Here is a 20,885-nt window from a genome sequence, read left to right as displayed (position 1 = left end):
TTTTTCAAGTCCTTCATGTCGCCTTTCTTATGGATTAGGATGATGTTCGAGTTCTTCAAAGATTCCGGTACCATTGCGGTCATTAGTCATTGCGTATACAGGTTTGCCAGTTTTTCAAGTACAATTTCTCCGCCATCCTCCAAGAGGTATGCTGTTATTTGATCCTCACCAGGTGCTTTCTCCCCTTTCATTTCTTTCAAAGCCTTCCTTACTTCTTCGGCCGTTACTGGTGGGATGCCTATCTCCTCTGAACTACTGTCTCGTTCGGCATTATCCTGTATGTCCCGGCTGCTGTACAGATCCCTATAGAACTCCTCGGCAACTGTGACTATTTTATCCCTATTTGTGATGACATTGCCTCGCTTATCCTTAAGTGCATACATCTGATTTTTCCCCACGCCAAGACGTCTCTTCACTGCTTTCAGGCTACCTCCGTTCTTTACAGCGTATTCGATCCTCTCCATATTATACTTCCGTATGTCAGCTGTCTTGCTCTTCTTGATTAACTTTGAGAGCTCGGCTAGTTCTATTCTGTCAGCTGCGGTGGAGATTCTCATGGTTTGCCATTTCCTGATTAGATCTTTCGCCTTCTGTGAAAGTTTACCAGTATCCTGTCTAGCCATAGTGCCCCCGACTTCTACTGCACACTCCGTGATAATGCGTGTAAGGTTGTCGCTGGCTTCCTGTGTCGTAAGGTCGGCTGCCTCGTTAAGGGCGGTATATCGGTTCTGCAGCGCGATCCTGAATTCTTCTATATTGCTATACTTCTATATTGCTTCTATTTTGCTATATACCTTTTGCTATATCCTCATAATTATAACCCGAAAGCATTTTTATATTTTTCCCACGTGATCCCCCTCGACGAGACCTTTAATTTGATACCCCACACACCCTAGAAGGGTCATATGGAATTCATACCAGTCAAAATAACCATGACTGTCATGACTGTAACCAGGACGCATTATTTAGGTGTCCGACGTGATTCCCCTAACTGGAACCTTCAATTTGACGCCCCACATGCTTCAGCGGCCTCACCTTGAATTTAACCCAATCTATGACTCATAATGACTATCTTATGATTCGAACTACGAGGCCTTTTTTATTTGTACCACGTGAGTCCCCTCGTCAAGACTGTAAATTTGATACCCTACACGCCCTAGCGGGGTCACTTCAGATTTTACCCCAATATAAGACTCGCCATGACAATCTAATGTTTATAACCAGGAAGCATTTTTGTATTTCTCCCACGTGATTCCGCTCATCAAGACCATTAATTTGATACCCATCACATCCTATAGGAATCAATTTGAAATTAAACCAATCAATGATTAACCATGACTATCTCATGATATAGCCCTACCACATTTTTGTCCCACGTGATTTCCCCTATCGGAACTTTTAATTTGATGCCCCGGACACCCAGTGGCATCATTGTGAATTTTAACCTAATTTATGACGCATTTTGACTATGCCATGATAATCAGGAAGTACGTGATTACCCTTATCGAGACCTTTAATTTGATACGCCACACGCCCTAGCGTCATAAACTTGAATTTTAGCCGAATCGATTACTCACCATGACTACGTCATGATATATCCATAACTCATTTTCGTCCCGAATGATTCCCCACATCGAGACCTTGAATTTGATTCCCCACATGCTCTCGCAGCGTCATTTTGAATTCTAACCCAATCGATGACCCATTATGACTGCCTGATGACTACAATCAGGAAGCATTTTTTTTATTTACCCCGCTTGATTCCGTTAATCCGGACCTTTCATTTAATACCTTACACGCCTTAGCCTCATCAGTTTCACTTTTCACCCAATCTAATGTGGTCAATATTCTGTCTTAAGGGGCGCTTCCCGGTCAATTCAGCTAATTCATTTGAAACAGCAGAAAGGACAGCCCCCGCACACATTTCCCCACCGGCTCTCACCTCTTCCTTTGTGACCCCTAGTATATCAAGCCGTTAACAGTAGCAGGCGAACAACCAGCACGCCAGCACCGCCGTGTGCTTTCCCACCACCCTTTCCCACGCTCTTAGTGGATCCGTCAGGAGGAAAAGTTAAGACAACCCTTTTTTATGACCTCACCAGTCAATTATCACTCACGCGCCCAGCCGCGAAAATTAGGTATACAGCAAGTGCTTATGGCCATGAAAATTCAACAAGAAACTAAAAAAAATCAGACACCCCCTCCCTCCCAACCGATCATGCAGATCGCGAGTGGTGCCGTACCCGCAGGTAACCTGAATTCCGAGCCCACAGTGACGCATGAAACTTAACAGTCAACCATAGCTGCCTGCTAGGCTACTCATATGTACTCAAACCCAAAATGGACTCAAAACTCCTATGTACTCAGAACTCAAAATGCACTCAAAACTCAATCAGTAATCAAACTCAAAATGTACTCAAACTCAAAATGTACTCAGAACTCAAAATGGACTCAAACTCAAAATGTACTCAGAACTCAAAATGGACTCAAACTCAAAATGGACTCAAACTCAAAATGGACTCGGAACTTACTAGGTCTTAGGCGTACTCAAACTCAATCGGACTCAAACTCAGTCGGGATCACGCGGCTCAAACTCACTCAAGCTCAAACTCACCATGCCCCACTAGCCTCGCGCTCACTCAAACTCAAACTCACGCGTGAGTTTGAGTCCAAATGAGTCTGAGTGAGTGGACTCATGAGTGAGTTCGCCGACCTCAGGTCGCCACAGCATGCCGATGGAAGAGAGAAAGACTGCGCTCGCAGACATCACGGCATGCTCTTGGTGTGCGCTGGTATAACACAGGGCACGTATTTGTGGAGCTAATGTGCAATGGAAACAATGCAAAGAAGGACAAGCGACATGAGTCTGTACAACGAAACGAGAAGCGAAAGCCGGACTTCAACTACAACATTCAACATGTAGTTGAAATGGTTCAACTACAACAATCGACAACGCATAACATGCATGCTATTCAACGAACGGAAAAGCAATGCATGCTCCTACAAACTGCGGTAGCTTGGAAAGAAGGAGACTCCTCAGGCAACTGCGCCCGATTCCTAATTTACAGCGGCAGCAAAGATCAGTCATTCAAGCCGGATTAGCGGAATCATTGGGAGCAAAGGTAATCAAACAAGAAAAGCTGACGATTGGCTCATTCGGTGGTAATAAAACGGTGACCCTTTACGTGGTACAAATGACTGTAGGGCATCGAACCGAAAACCAATCCACCGTCATTGAAGCACAAAAAGTGGACATAATATCCCGTAACTGTCTGCCAGGACCAACTAAAAAAATAGGCAGAAAGATGAGGAAGCTACCTTTGGAGATTGCGACGAGACGCACAGAACAAGAACTCCGATATAGATAGGGTTGCTAATTGGTTCTGATTACTATTGGGAGTTTTTCATGGGACAAATAAAACAACTAGGTGAGAAGCTAGTGGCTTTACAGACAACGCTTGGATGGATAGTTTATGGACAATTCCAGCAAAGCAAGATGTACATAACCAAATGCCAGGCAGTCAGGGTACTTCAGGTTGAAGCTACTAACAAAGGCATTTAGGACGAATTGCAGAAATTTCGCTGTGTGGAGTCTATCGACATCGCAACAAAACCTGGACATTCATGTTTCGAAAACAAAATCCTGGAGTGCTTCAAAGAGCAAATAACAATTAAGAATGTACGCTACTCAGTATGTCTTCCACTATAAGAAGACGTAAACCGGGATACCAACGAAGAAATTGCAACAAAAAGGCTACTACAGTTAAGAACCAGGCATAAGAAGAATGATTTTCTCAGAAGATATGACGAGGCAATATAAGAATATTTCACCTCTGGTGTCGCCGAAGGAGTTAGAGCGCAAACAGAATAAACGAACGTTCTTTCGTACCATATCCCTCACCACGCAGTGATTCGAGAGGACCGCGGAACAGCAAAGTTAGTGTCGTTTTTGACCGCAGACAAAAATACTGCTCTGCCCACTAAAAGATAACTTATAAACGTGGTAGAAATATTTTCCCTTTCACGGTCTTGACGTTTCTTGCTGGCTTGACTGCCATTGCTTAAGCGGTGTGTAGGCCATTATCTGGCTTTTTTTAAATGCTGTAGTTGACCCATAAGACATTCAGTTTTCAAAATACCAACAAATTGACAGCGAAATTTGGAATCCCTTTCTGGAGCGACGAGCAAATCATGCGGTGCCGCAGTGTGTATGGTGATTACTCAAACGTTTGCAGTGCTTCTAGGACCAACGATGTGAGTGACATCTTTATTTGAGGGGTATAAGGTTCTCTTTTAATTCCCCAATAACGTCCCACATTTATCCAAACACGAAAGTAATCCGTGGCCCATTTAAACTCATTTTTTACACTTCCATAGGGGTAATAAAGAAACCCATTCCCTTTGTAATATATGACATACAAAGACCTCTCATACCTGCGTTCGTGATTAAAAACGGATTTCAGGTGCCGTACATTCGAGAAAATAATATGGTTGCCACGAGGCTCTTCGTTTCCTTCCAGAGTTCGCGGATAGAATAACCGCATTTAAAGGCTTGCCAAGTCTCCAGTTTGTATACGTACCTCAACGTAACACGATTACCCCGAACTAAAAGGATTTATGTTATTGTTATCATTTAATTTAAGCCCCCAGTTGGGATGACAAGGAAGTGCCCCGCGACGAAAAAAGTTAATATAGTAAGATACAGCAAGACGGCAGCGACAGGCTCAAAACATCGCAAAAGGTACAGTCATAGACAAATGAAATCCATATACAAAAATATTATAAGAACACGCAAAATAATATATCATTCGTGGAGGCTTAATAATGCTACGATGTTGATATATTTGGAATGCCACATCTCAGGACATTGTTTTTGTAATAGAGCACGCATTGTTTTGACTTGCATGGAACAAAATCGCGCTAACTGTGCGTTCCGGTTCTTATTTTTTTCGCATTTCATTTCTTCATGACTGTTCATGTATGGCAAAGAAAGATTTGTGTTTCTCCATTGAGGGAAATACATTTATGTGCAAGATAATTGGGCGCTCCAATGCAGTGTGTCGGACAAAACAATGTTTTGTTGGTCATGATGATATCGATTGGTTTCCTATATAATAAACGGTTGTAGATAAGTATATTGCGAATGAGCTATACACCTGGCGTTCAGCTTTCCGTAGATACTACGTCAATTAGAAGAGGCGCTTGAAGCCTACCAACGGCTACATGCTAACATCATATGACAATGCTTGTGCGATTCCGCCATGCTTTCCTAAGTTTTAATTGGAGAGCAATAAAGGCGGTTCATGAGAGCTGGGTATTTTACGAGCACGATTTCCTTTCCAAGCAGCTACGTAACTTCTCATCACACTCTACAGTTATAAAAATGGTGAAGAATACCATTATACTTTTAAATCAAAGACTGCTTTACCTTTGGGTGAAGCAGTGTGTACAGAATGAGCCATCCAGCACAACGCTTCTACCAAATGTTGGTGCTTCAACAATAAAACACACACACACACACATTCGTGAAGGAGGAAGTGCGATAGGTAGGAGGAACTCATTCTTTTTTTACCTGAGTTTATGATGCTTTCGGTCATGACAAAATGAGCACTCCGGCTTCCGAGGCTGTTTTCGGCGTGGCAGCGGTAGATTCCCACGTCGTCTACTCCTACATTTCGCATAATCAGGCTCGTGCTTACTTTTCCATTTTTATGGCGGTTTTGGGTGACTTCGTGATTTTTTCCAGTGACATTCAAGGAATTCCGGTCCTTGCTCCAGTACACGAACGGGTACGGCACACCGTGAATAGTGCACTGGAAGGTGACAAGAAGCTGCGATTGTTCTCTGCTTAGTTTCATGCTTGAGGACTTAACAGCAGGGGCGTCTGTAAAGTGAAATCAGAAAAGGTTAACACTGTAAATTCACGTCCATGCTTTGGATTGTGTAAACATGGAATATCGTTTATCTGTTTTATTTGGGAAATTTTTATTCAACTTGGTAAAATTATTCGCAGTGGTAGCACTGGGTTCTTTTCTGAATGGACAAAGCAAGCTTTACAAATATGTATATAATAGAAATGACGCAGCTATCACTGCAAGTTGATAACTCTCAGAATATAAATGATACATCCAATACCGGTAAAATTATGGATGCCTCCTTGCCTTTTGCCTTTACGCAAAAATATTCTATCTGAAACAACCTGCCTCTTTCATAGCTCGACGCAAAACAACACTATTTTTCTAAAGAAACAAGTAAATGTCTGAAATGATAGATTCTTCTCACAAAACTGCTCTTGCCGTTCCGGTGGAATTCGTGTATTTCATTCTTTAGTTTGTGGTTTCTCCGTTCTACTGCTAGTTACATATGCAATAAGCAACCCATAAAAGTCAAGTTCTCTGAGAACTATGAATGGAGTATAGTGAGTATCTCTCTTCGTACGTTTAACGCAAACAGTATTTGTGACTGTGTGTATATTCGAAAGCTTTAAATGGGTTATACAGGAAATGATGTCCAGCTGACGTATCGTTTCAAATAAAACAGCAGCTTCAAGGAACGCAACCAGCGTGAATCTTAGGTAGAATTCTGGCTCATTTGTTCCACAGGACGACTTTGTGCGTATATTTTCCGCATTTTCACAAAAAAAAACCTGAGATCGACTGGTTATGCGAGACACACTTAGAGTAAACTACAGCACATTTCCCAACTACAATCACCGCCATGCAGTTCATGCACTGTGACATTTTACTGTTAAGAAAACGCTGAAAGTGCTTCAGAATGACAGTCCTTTCATCCTGTGAAGAAGCAAGTCCAACGTAGTTGACGCTCTGGGTAGATATACTATGTTGGGGTTTATCTATATTGGGTATTATAGTTGCATTGAATTATAAGGGCATTGACCCCATCTAAACATCACAGGCTACATCCCAGGCTAAGGACACACACGATAAGCGGGTAGGTACAAAATAACGTTTTGTTATAGCTACTCACAGATACTCACAGCTCACGGCTACTCACGGCGCATGCTCTAGTGCGCCGCTCAAGCAGCCACTGAAGAGGGCGCGCCAATACGCAATGTTCAAAGGGGAGAAAAGACGAAACGCGTAGAAAATGCTATACATCATTCGTGGAGGCGGCAACGAGAGAGAGTAGTATGAAGTTGTGATGTAATTATCTCCTTGCGGAGATAGCCCTGCCTCAATGTGCAGTACACAATGTGAGAGAAAAAATAAAACTTAAACCTATTCCTTAAAAGTCGGCTTTAGCACTAAACAGAAAGGCATTGGTGGGAAGACACGTCAAACATGCACTTTATGTGGAAGCGTTAAAATGCACTGTTACTTTTATATGGGTGGCAAACAGAGTGGTAGCGACCTTATAGTCAATCGTTAGCGGCAGAGTTGAAGACCAAATCAAGACAAACAGAGACTTAACGACTCTGAAGTGCCCACTATTTTTTATGAAACCTATCACATATATATTGTCACCAAAACACGCGTGCCCTAACACCACGACACAATAGCTAGATTTTAAATACAAACGAATTCCTCTAAACTCGGCAAAAACTGCAGACGTGGAAACTAAGTAATATTTTGTGGAGGCATAAACAGTAAAAGTTTAGTATCTTACAACTTTGTTGCGTTCCCGCTTATAAACAACACAATTTATTCGTTTATAGAATGAGAATCAATAACCTCTTTCTAAAAATGTTTTCCATCTACAGGAGACATGGTGTTATCTTTCACCACCAGAGCTGTCCCCTGTTCAAACCCATCTTATTTTCGCACTCGTCACACCGAGCGTACATGTTTTCGACAAAATGTTTTCCCGATGAGCACGTGGGCTTTACGATGACTCTGAAAAATCTCACAGGCTTCAAGCGTTCAAATGTACAGACGTACACGCTTTTATTCCATCCGTAGTGTTTTACCGGAGGAATTTTCAGGGCAAGGCTTCCTTACAAATTTCTTCTCCTTCAATAAACACCACAACGCATCCTGTGCTTCTCCGCGCTCTATGGGCGTGCTTGCAAGCTTTCTCCGGCTTCCTGGGGGGTGTTAGTCGTCGACGATGGAGAAAAATGTCGAGGCTGTACTTTTCAAATCTCTAGGTGCTCTTTAGCGCAGAGTGTTCGTGGTGAGCGGTTGTCTTTTGCGTACTCGTTTCATTATGAGTTCCGCCAACTGCAACAGGCACCTGTCAGTGGAGAAAGGTGACACTTCCGGCCTGACACGAGTGAATGGCGTCACACTGTTGGGGTTGCCTTCTCCGCTAATTTTTAAAAGCGATACGGGCCTCCTGGTACCGTTGGGCGAGGGTTGTTTCACAACTGCGACAGGTGTACTGTAATAAAGCATTTGCTGTATCCCCAAGTTCGTACCATCTTTCAAAAAGTATACCTCTGCTCAGCAGTATACCTCAGCTCCGCTAGGCATCCACCTGCACATACTGGAATTTCTTGTACCTTTTTCTAGAAATTGTTTGGTATATACTCTATAACCACGTTTGCATACGTCTTCTTTTTGCATCTTTCTCCGCATGTCTTCTTGGTCAGAGTGCTTGTAGGCAGCTGGGTGCTTAAATGAATGCATGTTTTTCGCGAGGTAAAAAGCATTTATTATGCTCTATATTGCACTGGCGGGCTGTTTGTAAACCGGCATTACAGTTTAAAACTATTGCTTTAGAACAAAGAGGACGTGGAAATACTAAACATTCCAACGAGTGGAAAGAATTTCGTCCACCGCGTATACAAAGCGGGAGGTACTAGGCTAGGAAGATATTTCAGCAGATTGTCGCTTTTTTTTCTTGTAAAAGCCCAGAAGAAAGCTCTCAATTACCATATATTTCTTTTTTTTTATTTTTAGATACTCTTATTATAACCGTAATGTCATGAAAGGGGCCCTGCACAGTTACGACTATTTCAGGCGGCAGGCGTTATTTTGAACAAACTTGGCTGCACTAGTCCTGTGCTTTAGCATGCTATACTTGCCAGCGGGAAGTCGTGCAAGTAAAAATGTACTAGATTTTACTTCAAAGCCGTATACCCCTCAGTTCCCATTCGAGTGAAGCCGCCGCCCAACCCTCTTTCACAACTGTTATTCCCGTCCCCATCACCCTTGCCTCATTCATGTGTCACACAATTGTCTGACACCGGCGGTATTCTGTTATCAGACGAACGTGGAGAATCAGTGGCAGCGCGCGTGGGCGTGAAGACGACCGAAAGCTGCCGCCACCATTGACTCTTCAAATCCAATCTCGCGGATTAGCTGCAAATCAATCCCGGTTGAAGAGCAATTACCCTCTGGGAACTCACGCGTAAGTCCGTAGTTTTTCTTCAGTTTGAAAGGCTTTCCCAGCGACATTTTTGGCAGTATATTTCACGCCTAAGTACGTGGCTATCATCGGTAGCCTGTTTATGTGTGCACGGGTGGGAGGTGACAGCAGAAGGCATGCAAGCACAGCTGAGCTTTATGCCGCTACACATCACATGCCCTTTGCGCTGGTGTACGAGTAGGGCTGAAGGCGCCCTGTCGGCTGCCCTCCTTAATCGAACGGCAACATATCTGGGTTTGTGTGTAAGCAGGAAGTAAGATGCGTGGGCCGGTGGGGGGAAAAAGCTAGCCGCATGTTTGTCCGCTGGAATAAAGCGCGAGGCCTTCCGGGTAATAACTCGGTCACATGGATACTTGTAGTTCGCGTGGAGAAAGAAGAGAGGGAATCGAAGTTTCAACCCGAAGAGATTTCACAAATTGACGCAAAAACAATGTTAAACCGCTGCCACCGGCGTTGCCACGTAACGTTCCTGCTCGTCGAGTACCTGCGAATTCCTCCCGAATATGCGGCAACCTGACCGCTTAGAATGCCGAAGTAAAGCAATTTTACTCGTTCAGGTTAATGAAAGGGCTTTCAGAGCGACATTTTCGGTAGGATTTCTCACTTCTAAGCACGGGCACGTAACCGATTTCCGGTTTATGCATGCTCACGTTGGGAGTGAAGGAAGAGAGGCTGGACACCGCATGGTTCTTTCCCTGACTGACGACATGTACCTTTGGCCGGCGAGAGGATTAAACATGGACGTTAACTAACGCACCAATGCTATTTTCCACGGTCGTTCGTGGACGAGGCGTTTTGGTTGTGTTACACGAACAGTACGCGGTAGGGAAAACGACAGCTTCATGTTTGTTCGCTAGAATGAAGCTCGGGTCTTTCCAACTTTCATCACACATTACAAAGAAACCTGTTTTGCTTCCTGCTTCGCAAGTAATCCTCCTTCACAGAGTGGAAGGGCACTAATTTTAGTGCGCAAGCACTTCGGCGGACGCCACTGGGATTTCGCGGCGGGAATATCACGGTTACGACGACGGCGTCGTAACAGGGCGAACGAAGGCAGGAGGAGGAGGGGAAAAAATTGGCCGCGTATCTGCTCCTTTCGTTGTAAATGTTGCCAAAAGACGATATTCTTTGTATACATTTGCCAAGGAAATGCCCCCCTTTGTTTTCCCACTCTCCTCTCATGCTGTTCCTGAACCATCGCTTTAGCACAAGGTAAACACACTAAAGGTTTGCTGAAGGTGATTTGAATTTACTGCGTTCCAGTGCTACAGGCCCGGTTCCTCGATGCCAACGCTGCAGTGCGGGGGAGACACGCGTGAATCGAGGCGGCCGACTACAATTTTTATAGAACCGCGTGGCCATGCTCCACGTGCGTTCCAAGCAGAACGTGGAACCTAGCTAGGGGAACCTTTCGTTGCTGTTGCCGCGTGATTTTTCATATGCCCCCATGACGTGGCGCGGGCAACAGCAGGTGGCGGTTTTCTGCAGGAGATGTATAATATCATTTGCTTTTATAAAAACCAAGCAACCATAAATTTTAATACACGAACACTGTAAATATCCCTACATTTGGCTGTGAGTATATCAGGCTATTGCACACTATCTATTTTAACTTTGGCCAAGTGGCTGAATCGAGTCACAGACAGACAGACAGACAGACAGACATACAAACAGATACACAGACAGACCAAAATGTCTGGGTTTAAGTAACCCAAGAAAGACTATCTTCTTTAAATTGGGGCGAGAGTGTGCGAGGGACGGCAGTATGCTAAGCCTGCACGTCGTGCTCGTCGGAGCGTGTGTCGAGATGGCCAGGGGGAGTGCGGCAAGAGCTGCTATTAAGTCATCGATCTCACGGCGTTCGCCTCACACGTTCAGCCGACGCTACTACTACGTTCATAGCCCATCCAAACCATGTGACGTTGACGCGGGAGGTTCAAAAACGATTTCCAACAACATTACTACGGGTGATGGCGAAACGCTGCGATCTAAGCGTACAGTAGCGCGTGCCTCCATGCGTTCGTTGATCACGTGATCACTTCCTGAGGCGCAGCAGATATCCCCATTAACGAGAAGACTGCAGGTCGCGCTGCGCACAAATTTCGCATTAGGGAGTGTAGTAATCATCAGCTCATTTAATGTCTTGTCGGTAAATTCATTCAACCATTTGTTCTGGCAAAGAATAAAGATTACTAGAGTCTAATTCATATACTTGCCTTCTGGTAGCTGTCTCTCTGTCTGATGAGTTTCACTATTCACAACTTATTCGCTTTGTAAGTGACACGTACCGTGCATTTTTATACCCAGGCATCGCGCTGGCATCTGACAACACGGCTGGCGGCAAGAAACAAGGGCGCTGGGATTCATACGAAAAACCCATACTTCTGGTTCCTGCCACGTGAAGTTACCATCACTGCTCACGAATAACTAGCCTGTTTAAGGTTACATCTTTTTTGTTTGTAGGTTCATCCGCCTGTAGTTTGTGCTGCTTTAACACGTATACGTAATGTTGTACCAAAAAAAGCATGGTGTTCAAAATATCACGGGCTCGTTTTACTCGTTCACCTTGCCATTATTTTACTGTACACAGGATAATAGAACATTTATTTACTGAGGTGAAATTAATAACTGGTATTCTTGTGGGTTTATGCCAATAACTCCTATCTATGTTGTCCTAACATCGTTTTGTGTGGTGCTGCCCGCTGGATAATTGCTCTGTCACAATGGCAGGCCTTGGGTATTGCTACCAGCTGTAAACAATTTGCATATCCTGTGGTTGCTTTCAGAACATGCTAAAACGACCAGCCCTTATACTCTGATTAAGCACATTTATAACTGCGACACTGTTATCGCAGAAATCAATTCGAAGAACAGCGGGCAATCTAAATTAGTGTTTCAGAAGCAGTTGCGTGGTTTGCCAGTTGTGATGACAGCTAGTAGCAATACCTGAGGCTGGCCTATGTGAAAAGCACAAGCATGTAGCGCGTGCCACTTGTTAAAGATTGATTAAACATAGATAGATAATTTTTAACTAAATAATTTGCCGGTAAAAGTAATTGAGAATTATATATGTGAAGTTTGTCGGTTTATCTGTATATCTCGATGAAGTGATATTTGATGTGCTTGGTTCTTTGCGTAGAATTAGCTGTGCCTCAACGTAAACTATGCAACTGCGGGAAGTTCCGAACGACTGGTTGGTGAATGCTTTTTATATTACGTTGTGGAAAGCTCTTGAGTTGTTACGAGTACAACGTACGTCATCGTGGTCTTTAGCGTGACGGTTCTCAATGCTGCACGATATGCCTGCCCGCCGGATGACGAATAGCCAACAAGGAGCATCCAGAAAAACACGTAAACTACGCTGTTGGCCGTAAGTACATTAAATAATTCTTGTAACAAGGCACTTACCCATGACTTGAAGGATAAAGTGCAATTTTTCATTGGGGTCGCTGTTGAGATGGCAGGCATAGAGTCCGCTGTCCTCCAGTCGCACATTTTTGATGAGTAGATTGACTGACTTGTTTGCCTCATCTCTAAGCGATAGTCTAGAATCGCTTGAAATGACATTTTCTCCGACTGATAAAACTTTCCGGTGTCCTCATTAAACCATGTAATCTGAAATATCCCCGTAGGTAGGCAACAGATCAGTACTTTGACAATTCTTGCGAGTACATAATAAAATAAGTAGATTCAAATGCTTTACGTGGTTGATTACAGCCCCGTCGTTTCCTGACTAAATGTAATATTGAAGTGAGTTAGCGAAAACAATAACATTGACGGATCTGTAGTAACAACCTTTTACAAATCTATAACATGTCAAACGCGAAGATGCTACTTCTCATTTGGTTTACACACATTAAGGTGTAACCACGTGACATATGCTTTCTTTAAAGTCCGGGAGACTGACTATGCCGAAATTGCTTGAGGAATTAGTGTGCTTTAAACATTCACTCTGAAGGAAAGACGACTACGAAGTGCGAAAAAAGAGCTTGAGTCGCACTACTTTGCATTCTAGAGGAGAACACTATTGAAATTAATGAAATAACACCACTGGAAAATGTCTGATTTTATCTTGAGGGGCACTTGTGAGGTAACAGCAAGTCTGGATGATTATAAAGTCTACCTCTGGCTTAGTAACAGGAGTGAGTCAGGGTAATCCAGCCAGATTCAATGGTAATCCAGACAGATTCAATGCAAAAGCAGACCCTCTGCAAGCAGTACAATTCATATTTTAAGGACATATCATTCATGCATGATATGTCTCTAAGGATAAGCGCAGAACAAGGCAGTGTGCTTCAATACGTTTGCTCAGGATAGGGGCACGTGCATGTAAAATAGAAGGAGAGGTTCCGAAACGTTCTCGTCATGACCGAGGGCACTGAGTGTGTGCATTTTACAGGAATTCAACGGAGGGCATCGAAGGTATTTTACTGGTGTTGCAATTGACTCCTCGTGCTCTCTTGAAGAGTTCACTGCACTATATGTATGTATGTATGTATGTATGTATGTATGTAAGTATGTATGTATGTATGTATGTATGTATGTATGTATGTATGTATGTATGTATGTATGTATGTATGTATGTGTGAATGTATATTCGTACGTATGTATGCATGTACGTGTGTGTATACCTCGAGATAATACAGACAGTTAAAACCCTACTTTGCACTTTCCGACATTCAATCCGTTTTTTCCTGATTAGAGAAGGTTAAATGCAGTACTGGTCTTTCTTTTAGGCACGATAAAAAACGAGAAACCTGAAGCCTTGTGCAGCGGCAAGCAATGTCATTGATATCAGCTACACTGGTTTATTTGGAAGTTTATTTTTGCTACTTCCACGTGTAACTTGAGTGGGTGCGGGACGCGCATGTAATGCGGAGGCAAGATGCCGATATGAGGACCGCACGCTTAGGGCTCCTCTTTCTTCAGATTTTGCAGGTTACTACAGCAGCACCCGGCACCTGTTTTTCATCAGTTACCACACAGCAAAACAGCAAGGTCAACGAAGCAACTCTATTACTACCCAAAAGTGTGGTTGCGCGTCGACGTCTACATGATGCAGCAGTGGAAGCAGGGATATGCCTTGTCTCCGCGTTTGAAGACAGCGACACAAGCAACGACACGTGCCTGATTGGTGACCATGATGTGGCCACATGGGCATGCCCAGATCTGTCGACAGGGTATCGTTGGAGGGACGTGAACGCCATTGGTCGCTATTCCGGATCACCACGTGACGCAAGCCTACTTAATCAGCTTGTTTCCCCGGCTCTGCTGGGTTTCGGTGCCGACATGAGGACCGCACGCTACTGCTCCTCTTTCATCAGGTTGGTGAATTTTACCGTGATCAACGAGTGCCCATACGCTCAAGGTCGGTACGGAAACCCAAAGAGTCTTCTTGTGTGAGCATTGTAAATTGTCTCGTCGTGTATATACCATGTACATTGCACAGATGTATAACCGAGGCAAGTATACTCTTAGCTGGTGATGTTGAAGTTAATCCCGGGACTATAAACAAGCAAACAGAGCAGAAGCTTATCGAAACCATGCGACGTATACCTAAAATAAAAGAGCAACAAATATTGGTAAACGAAATTAGGCGGCTAATAAATCATCAAAAATCACTTGAAAAAAAATTGATAAACTGGCATCAAAAGTGGAAGGTTTTACTGAAGTTACTTCCGTAAAACTACCGAACAACTTCAAGCTCAGAACTGCCAGTTGTTTGATGGCATGCGTAACGTAATACACAAGCAGGACGATTTAGAAAACCGGTCACGCTAGAATAATTTACTTTTCTTTGGTTTTAGCGACGCTGATAAAGAAGTCTGGGATGAATCCCACGCGAAAGCTATCTCTTTATGCGCAGAAAAACTAAATGTGCCGGTGAGGCCTTCTTCAATTGAGAGAGCCCACAGGATAGGAAACTGCGCTGATAGAAAACTAAGGCCCATATTTGTTAGATTTGCTCAGTTCAAAGATAAACAGCGAGTACAATCTGTGGCTTTGAAGCTGAAGGGTACTGACTTTTTGTTAAGCGAAGATTTCTCAAAAACTGTCGGTATTTCCCGAAGCAAATTGGTAGCGTTTGCGCGTAAATGAAACGCCAAGATAACCCTAAAGTACCATAAGCTAACCATGGATGGTAAAACATATTTCTGGGATGCATCAGGCAGCACTGTTCGAGAATGTGATTCGAGTAGTCGAACCGCAGTGCTTAGGCAGAGTGAGTTGAGCAATGAGGCTAGTGTTATTGTCCAAAACGGCAATCAGTAGCAACCATTGCCCGTTGCTTCGCAATCATCCTACTAAATCCGTGTGTATCTGATCACCTGTCAATCATCTTAGTTAATTGTCGAAGTCTCAAAAATAAGGTTACGGAATTTGCTGCCCTGTTGAGCATGTTGTACCCGAATGTTGTTATTGGTACAGAATACTGGTTGAACTCTGATATAACTAGTTCTGAGATATTTCCTTCGGGATTCACAGTCTATCGGAGAAACAGAGATGCTCGGGGAGGTGGTGTATTCATTCTGGTTAACGACATTATCGACAGTGAACCCTTAAATAATTTTGACAGCGTCTCGGAATTGGTATGGTGCAGACTAAACGTATCAAATGGAAGCACTCTTGTAGTTGGCTCTTTTTATAGATCACCCAGTTTTGATAGCATCGAACCATTTGGTAGTTTATTGAGAACGTTATCTGTTTTCGCATTGGAAAAGTTATATTAGGGGGTGACTTAAACATGCCAGAGGTTGAATGGTACGAACGTTTACCGGTTGAAAGCAGCCGAAACACGCTTCAAACCGCCTTTTACGAACTAATTCAAGTCTGTGGACTACATCAGTTTGTTGATTTACCAACCCGTTTTGGTACTACTAGAGATAATGTACTTGATGTACTGTTCGCTAACGATACTGATTTAATCGAGTCTGTTACGATTGTCCCAAGCATCGGCGATCATGAAGTTCTGCTTGGTTCCATTGTTTGTGAAAGACCTGTGTGCAGTAAGCAGCGTCCGCGGAAAGTGTACATGTATGACAGAGGTAATTATGACGGAATAACCACGAACTTGACACTTTTTTTGCAACATTCTTAGATCAGAGTTGTCACTCTAATATGAAAGATTTGTGGGCGCTTTTCAAAGAAAAGCTACTTTATTTTAGTAATATGTATATACCTTCTAGACTGTTGTCGGGGAAACAGCGCTCTGAAAAACCTTGGATGAATTCTCAGCTCCATTCCTCAATAAAAGCAAAATCACGGGTAGTCAAAAAGTACTATAAATTAGGCCATCCTGCCCTCTACACTAAGCTAAACTCGATGAATAAAAAACTTAAGAATGAACTACGGCAAGCGAAGCATGGGTACTTGTCAGGTCTAGCTGATAAAATCAAAACAAATCTGAAAGAAGTTTGGCGATATATAAAGAGTAGTAAAAAAGACGGCATGCAATACCATCCATATTAATTAATTAAAATTTGGTTAAAGATGACGTAAGGAAAGCTGAATGCTTTAGTAAGCACTTTCATTCTGTATTTAACACTCATCAACTGGCAGTCATTGGATAATTCATAGATTTGCCCAACATGAACGAAATCGTTATAACTGAACCAAGTTTACGTGCTCTGCTGGTTAACCTGTACCCACATTCTGTGAATGGTCCTGATGGTATCTGTAATCATGTACTGAAGCGTTGTGCATCTACTATTTCTCCCTTCTTAGAAATACTCTTTAATAAATCACTGCATGATACAATGTTACCGAAGGATTGGAAATTTCTAACATCACTCCGATTCACAAGGAAGGTGATAAGGAAACGTACACAATTATCGGCCGCTGTCCTTAACATCGGTGTGCCGTGAGACTTTAGAGCATATAATTTATTCAGTCCTAATGAAACACCTCCAGGATAATGATTTCTTCACAGCTAGACAGCACGGCGTTCGCTCCGGATTATCTTGCACAACCCAATTAACAGAATTTATCCACGATATCACACTTGGTATAAACAACAGCACGCAGATAGATGCAGTATTTCTAGACCTAAAAAAGCGTTTGATGTGGTGTCGCATAACCTACTTTTGTTTAAATTATCTAGTCTAGGAATTCCAGAACGTTTACTCGGCTGGATCAAAGACTACCTACATATGCGTGAACAACGTGTCGTCGTCAATGGCACGTCGTATTTCCCTGTTGAAGTTTTATCCGGTGTACTACAGGCGTCTGTGCTCAGACCATTGTGATTTCTAATCTTTTTAAATTACATGCCAGCTGATCTTAAATCTACTGTTAGACTGTACGCAGATGACTGTGTGTTATATCTTCCAATTACGTACATAAATGATGCGAAAATTTCGCAGACTGACCTGGACGCTGTAACAAGTTGGTGCGATAAATGGAAAATGTCATTGAATATAAAGAAGTGCTACCATATAAAATTTACAAATAAGATAAATAAGTTAGCAACTTCGTACCGCATAAATGAACCCGCCTTGCAAACGTGCGATGAAGTTAGATATCAGGGTGTCACATTTTCTTCGACTATGAATTGGTCTGCGAACGTGGACACAGTTCCGGCGAAAGCATCCCGGATGTTGTATTTTTTTCAGAGGAACTTTAAGCACGCCCCTACAGGTTTGAAGGAAACGTTGTACGTCACTAACATTAGGCCTGTGCAAGAATACGCTTCCCAATTATGGGATCAATTTAATAATAAGAATATTGATAAGTTTGAGCGTGTCCAAAAACGAGCAGCACGCTTTGTCACAGGCAATTACAATTTCACTGTCAGAAGCTCAGAAGCGAGTATTGTTGACGGACTGTAATGGAAATCTTTGGCAGCACGTAGGAAAGTATTGACGTCAAAATTTTATTTAACATTTTAATCGGTAACACAGGAAATAAAAACATTTATATAAAAGAACCTCATCATATCACTACTGGACCAGATAATTCAAGAAAAATTAGACCGTATCAGTGCCGCATTGATGTCTTTAAATACTCATTTTTTCTCTAAAACCATTGAAGATTGGAATGCTCTACCCAGAGAAGTAGTTGCCGCATCTGTTTTTCACACTGTCATCGATGGTTTTGTGATGTAATATGTAACAGTTGTGTATTATGCTCCGCCATTGTATTTCTAAGTGATGTTGCCCTTTTGTGTATTGCTGTTTTCTGTGATTGCTTTGTGCATCAAGATTGTAACCCCCCTACAATAATGCGATATCGGCGCTGTAGGTATACTTAATAAACAGAAATAAATAACTGTTGGTCCCTAAGGGTAACAGAGTGAATCCGTAGAGAACGCAAGCGTGGCAGGGGGCACCAGAAAGTTCGATGGGCAGATGAGATGAAGAAGTTTGGAGGGACAAATTGGTCGCAATTAGTACAGGACCGAGGTAATAGGAGATCTATGGGGGAGGCTTCTCCCCTGCCATGGGCGTAGACAGGCTCCTGACGATGATGTTTTTTCGTGCAACTACATGCTTGTTTTTAGTTCAGCTTATCTCCATTCAAATTATCTCCATTGAAAATATTACCACATTCTTCCTCTACTCGAGTGGGGAATAAAATATTTGTAGGGAAACAAGTAGCCTTAGGCTTGGTTTTTACCCGCATACTCGCAACAAAACAGTGCAAAGAGGAAGGAGCTCATTACTTGACAACTGCAAGCTTGCCGCTGGGAGAACTAGGTCTTAACAGTGATACACACTGGTTCCAGGGAACGAGCAGTGTGCATCTTGCATTAAAACGGGAATTGTTTGCCTTTCACACCTTCTAGCCCCCACCGCGATTCGGTAAACAGCTTCCTTTGTGGTAGCTATGGTTTTACTTGCTCATAACATGCTTACTTGACCCGAATAAGTAAGAAGAGAATGATATAGCAATGTTTTTCCCCCATGGAATTCTGTAACAAACATCCTGCATTAATTATACCGAGCGTTGGCTGGAAAAGTAATCGGTTTTGAAGCCTACAGCGATGCTAGGTTGTTTACAAATTTTCGTTCAGAATCTGGTTTTGGTTGTGTGTTACGGTGATGTTAAAATACTGATAATATTCTTGTAACCTTGCCAAACAAAGTTATTTGATTTTCAGCTTTTGAAGAACTTGTACACTTTGTGCCACAACCATGCAAAATTGGTTTTCTGTGCCATGAAAAGACGTGTTAATCACCTTAATTTATTATTGGCATAAACGTACAAGTAATTTGCATTATGAGGTTTAAATGCGGAACGAATCTTACCGGTACGTCACTCGCCTTATTCATTCAATGTGTTCCGACTTCATTTCTTACTTGGTGGTCTATAAAATACGCAACTCTAATGTGTGTATTTTATAAACAAATACTGTGTTCCTAGAAATACGTTTACCAGTTATTGTTGGAAGGAATTAATCCATCCTCATATTATGCTATAGTAAAACTGCACTCTATAGGTTTGGTCAATTGTACCCGCCTAATACTTTTGTATAACAGAAGTTGTGAAAAAGAAAGGAAGAAAAGGCGCCACACATAAGAAAAACAAGAAAGTTCCAAGGTTGTGGGCGAAGAAAAAGATCAGACGATAACTCCGTACCTCATGCCCAGCAATGCAGTTTAGACTGCACCGTAACACAGCGGTGTCGCCCGCTAATATGGCAGCAGTCGGCCGAACTTCGGTAGCCTCAAGTTCCTCACTGCTAGCTGCGTCGAGGTCACTCCTAGGAATTGCTGATGCCTTGATGAGGTAATCTGCAACAAATTAAAGAGGGAAAAATTGTATTTTCGGTCATTCAAGCACAGGATCATACGTAATTATTGGCCGTACCCTCTTCCTAGTAGTCATTTGACGTGAGAGGTACAAAACTCGCCCGCGGTGTTTGCCTTGGAGCCTTGATGTTTTGTTCTCTTTATTGGGAGCATGGATGGGAATCAAGATGATTTTTGTTTAGACCAGAAGAGTCTGGGAAAGGGACGGCAAAGCAGCACCCTTTCTCTGGACTTCCTTCGTCAGAACTGGCCTGCGCTGGACTTCTTTCGTCAGAACTGGCCTGCGCTGGACTTCCTTTGTGAGAACTGGCCTGACATAGAACTCCGATTTGTCACCCACCCGGGTCAAACGTACGGTATTCGTGAGGCTCAGAAGAAAGTGAAGGGGGTCGCACAAGCCATGCTGTTTGAATGGAAGCTCCTGGCCATCGCTCCTTTTGAATTCTCACAGAAGCTGAGGTAGGGTTAGTGGTCACTTGGCTGTGATTAACAAGACACGGATGATAGCTTTGATTGTTTCTACCTCAGTACGTTCCCTCACTTTTCAGGAACTGCTTGCCTTGTGCATCGTACCGGTATGGGCTCCGACTGCAGGGCAACGAAGTAGCAGGTCAAGGTGGTGCTTCGTATCAGTGCAATCATCAAGACTATCATTGTAGCGAGCAAAAACACATATTGTTGAGCCAATAACTGACTGCTGGATTGGAGTGGGCTGGCTGCCAATGCGCGCGCGTGGAAGATCAGGATGAATGCACATGAGCACCGTGTCGGATGCGATGGAGTCTGATGCGAGAGGGGCACTTC

General features: G+C 43.0%; 1 long non-coding RNA gene across 1 annotated transcript in view; it reads right to left on the bottom strand.

The window, feature by feature from the left end:
• The window catches only part of LOC144169207 (uncharacterized), a 15,323-nt gene extending 9,424 nt beyond the window's left edge, over positions 1 to 5,899 (bottom strand). Inside the window, exon 1 of the long non-coding RNA XR_013322387.1 lies at positions 5,573 to 5,899. This is a non-coding gene — a long non-coding RNA (uncharacterized LOC144169207). The remainder of the gene's footprint in view (positions 1 to 5,572) is intronic.
• Between the last annotated feature and the right edge of the window lie 14,986 nt (positions 5,900 to 20,885).

Source organism: Haemaphysalis longicornis, unplaced genomic scaffold (assembly GCF_048455015.1).
Source record: "Haemaphysalis longicornis isolate Haplotype H1 unplaced genomic scaffold, Haemaphysalis longicornis Haplotype H1 scaffold_2, whole genome shotgun sequence".
NCBI lineage: Eukaryota > Metazoa > Arthropoda > Arachnida > Ixodida > Ixodidae > Haemaphysalis > Haemaphysalis longicornis.
This window is presented reverse-complemented; position numbering and strand designations above follow the sequence as displayed.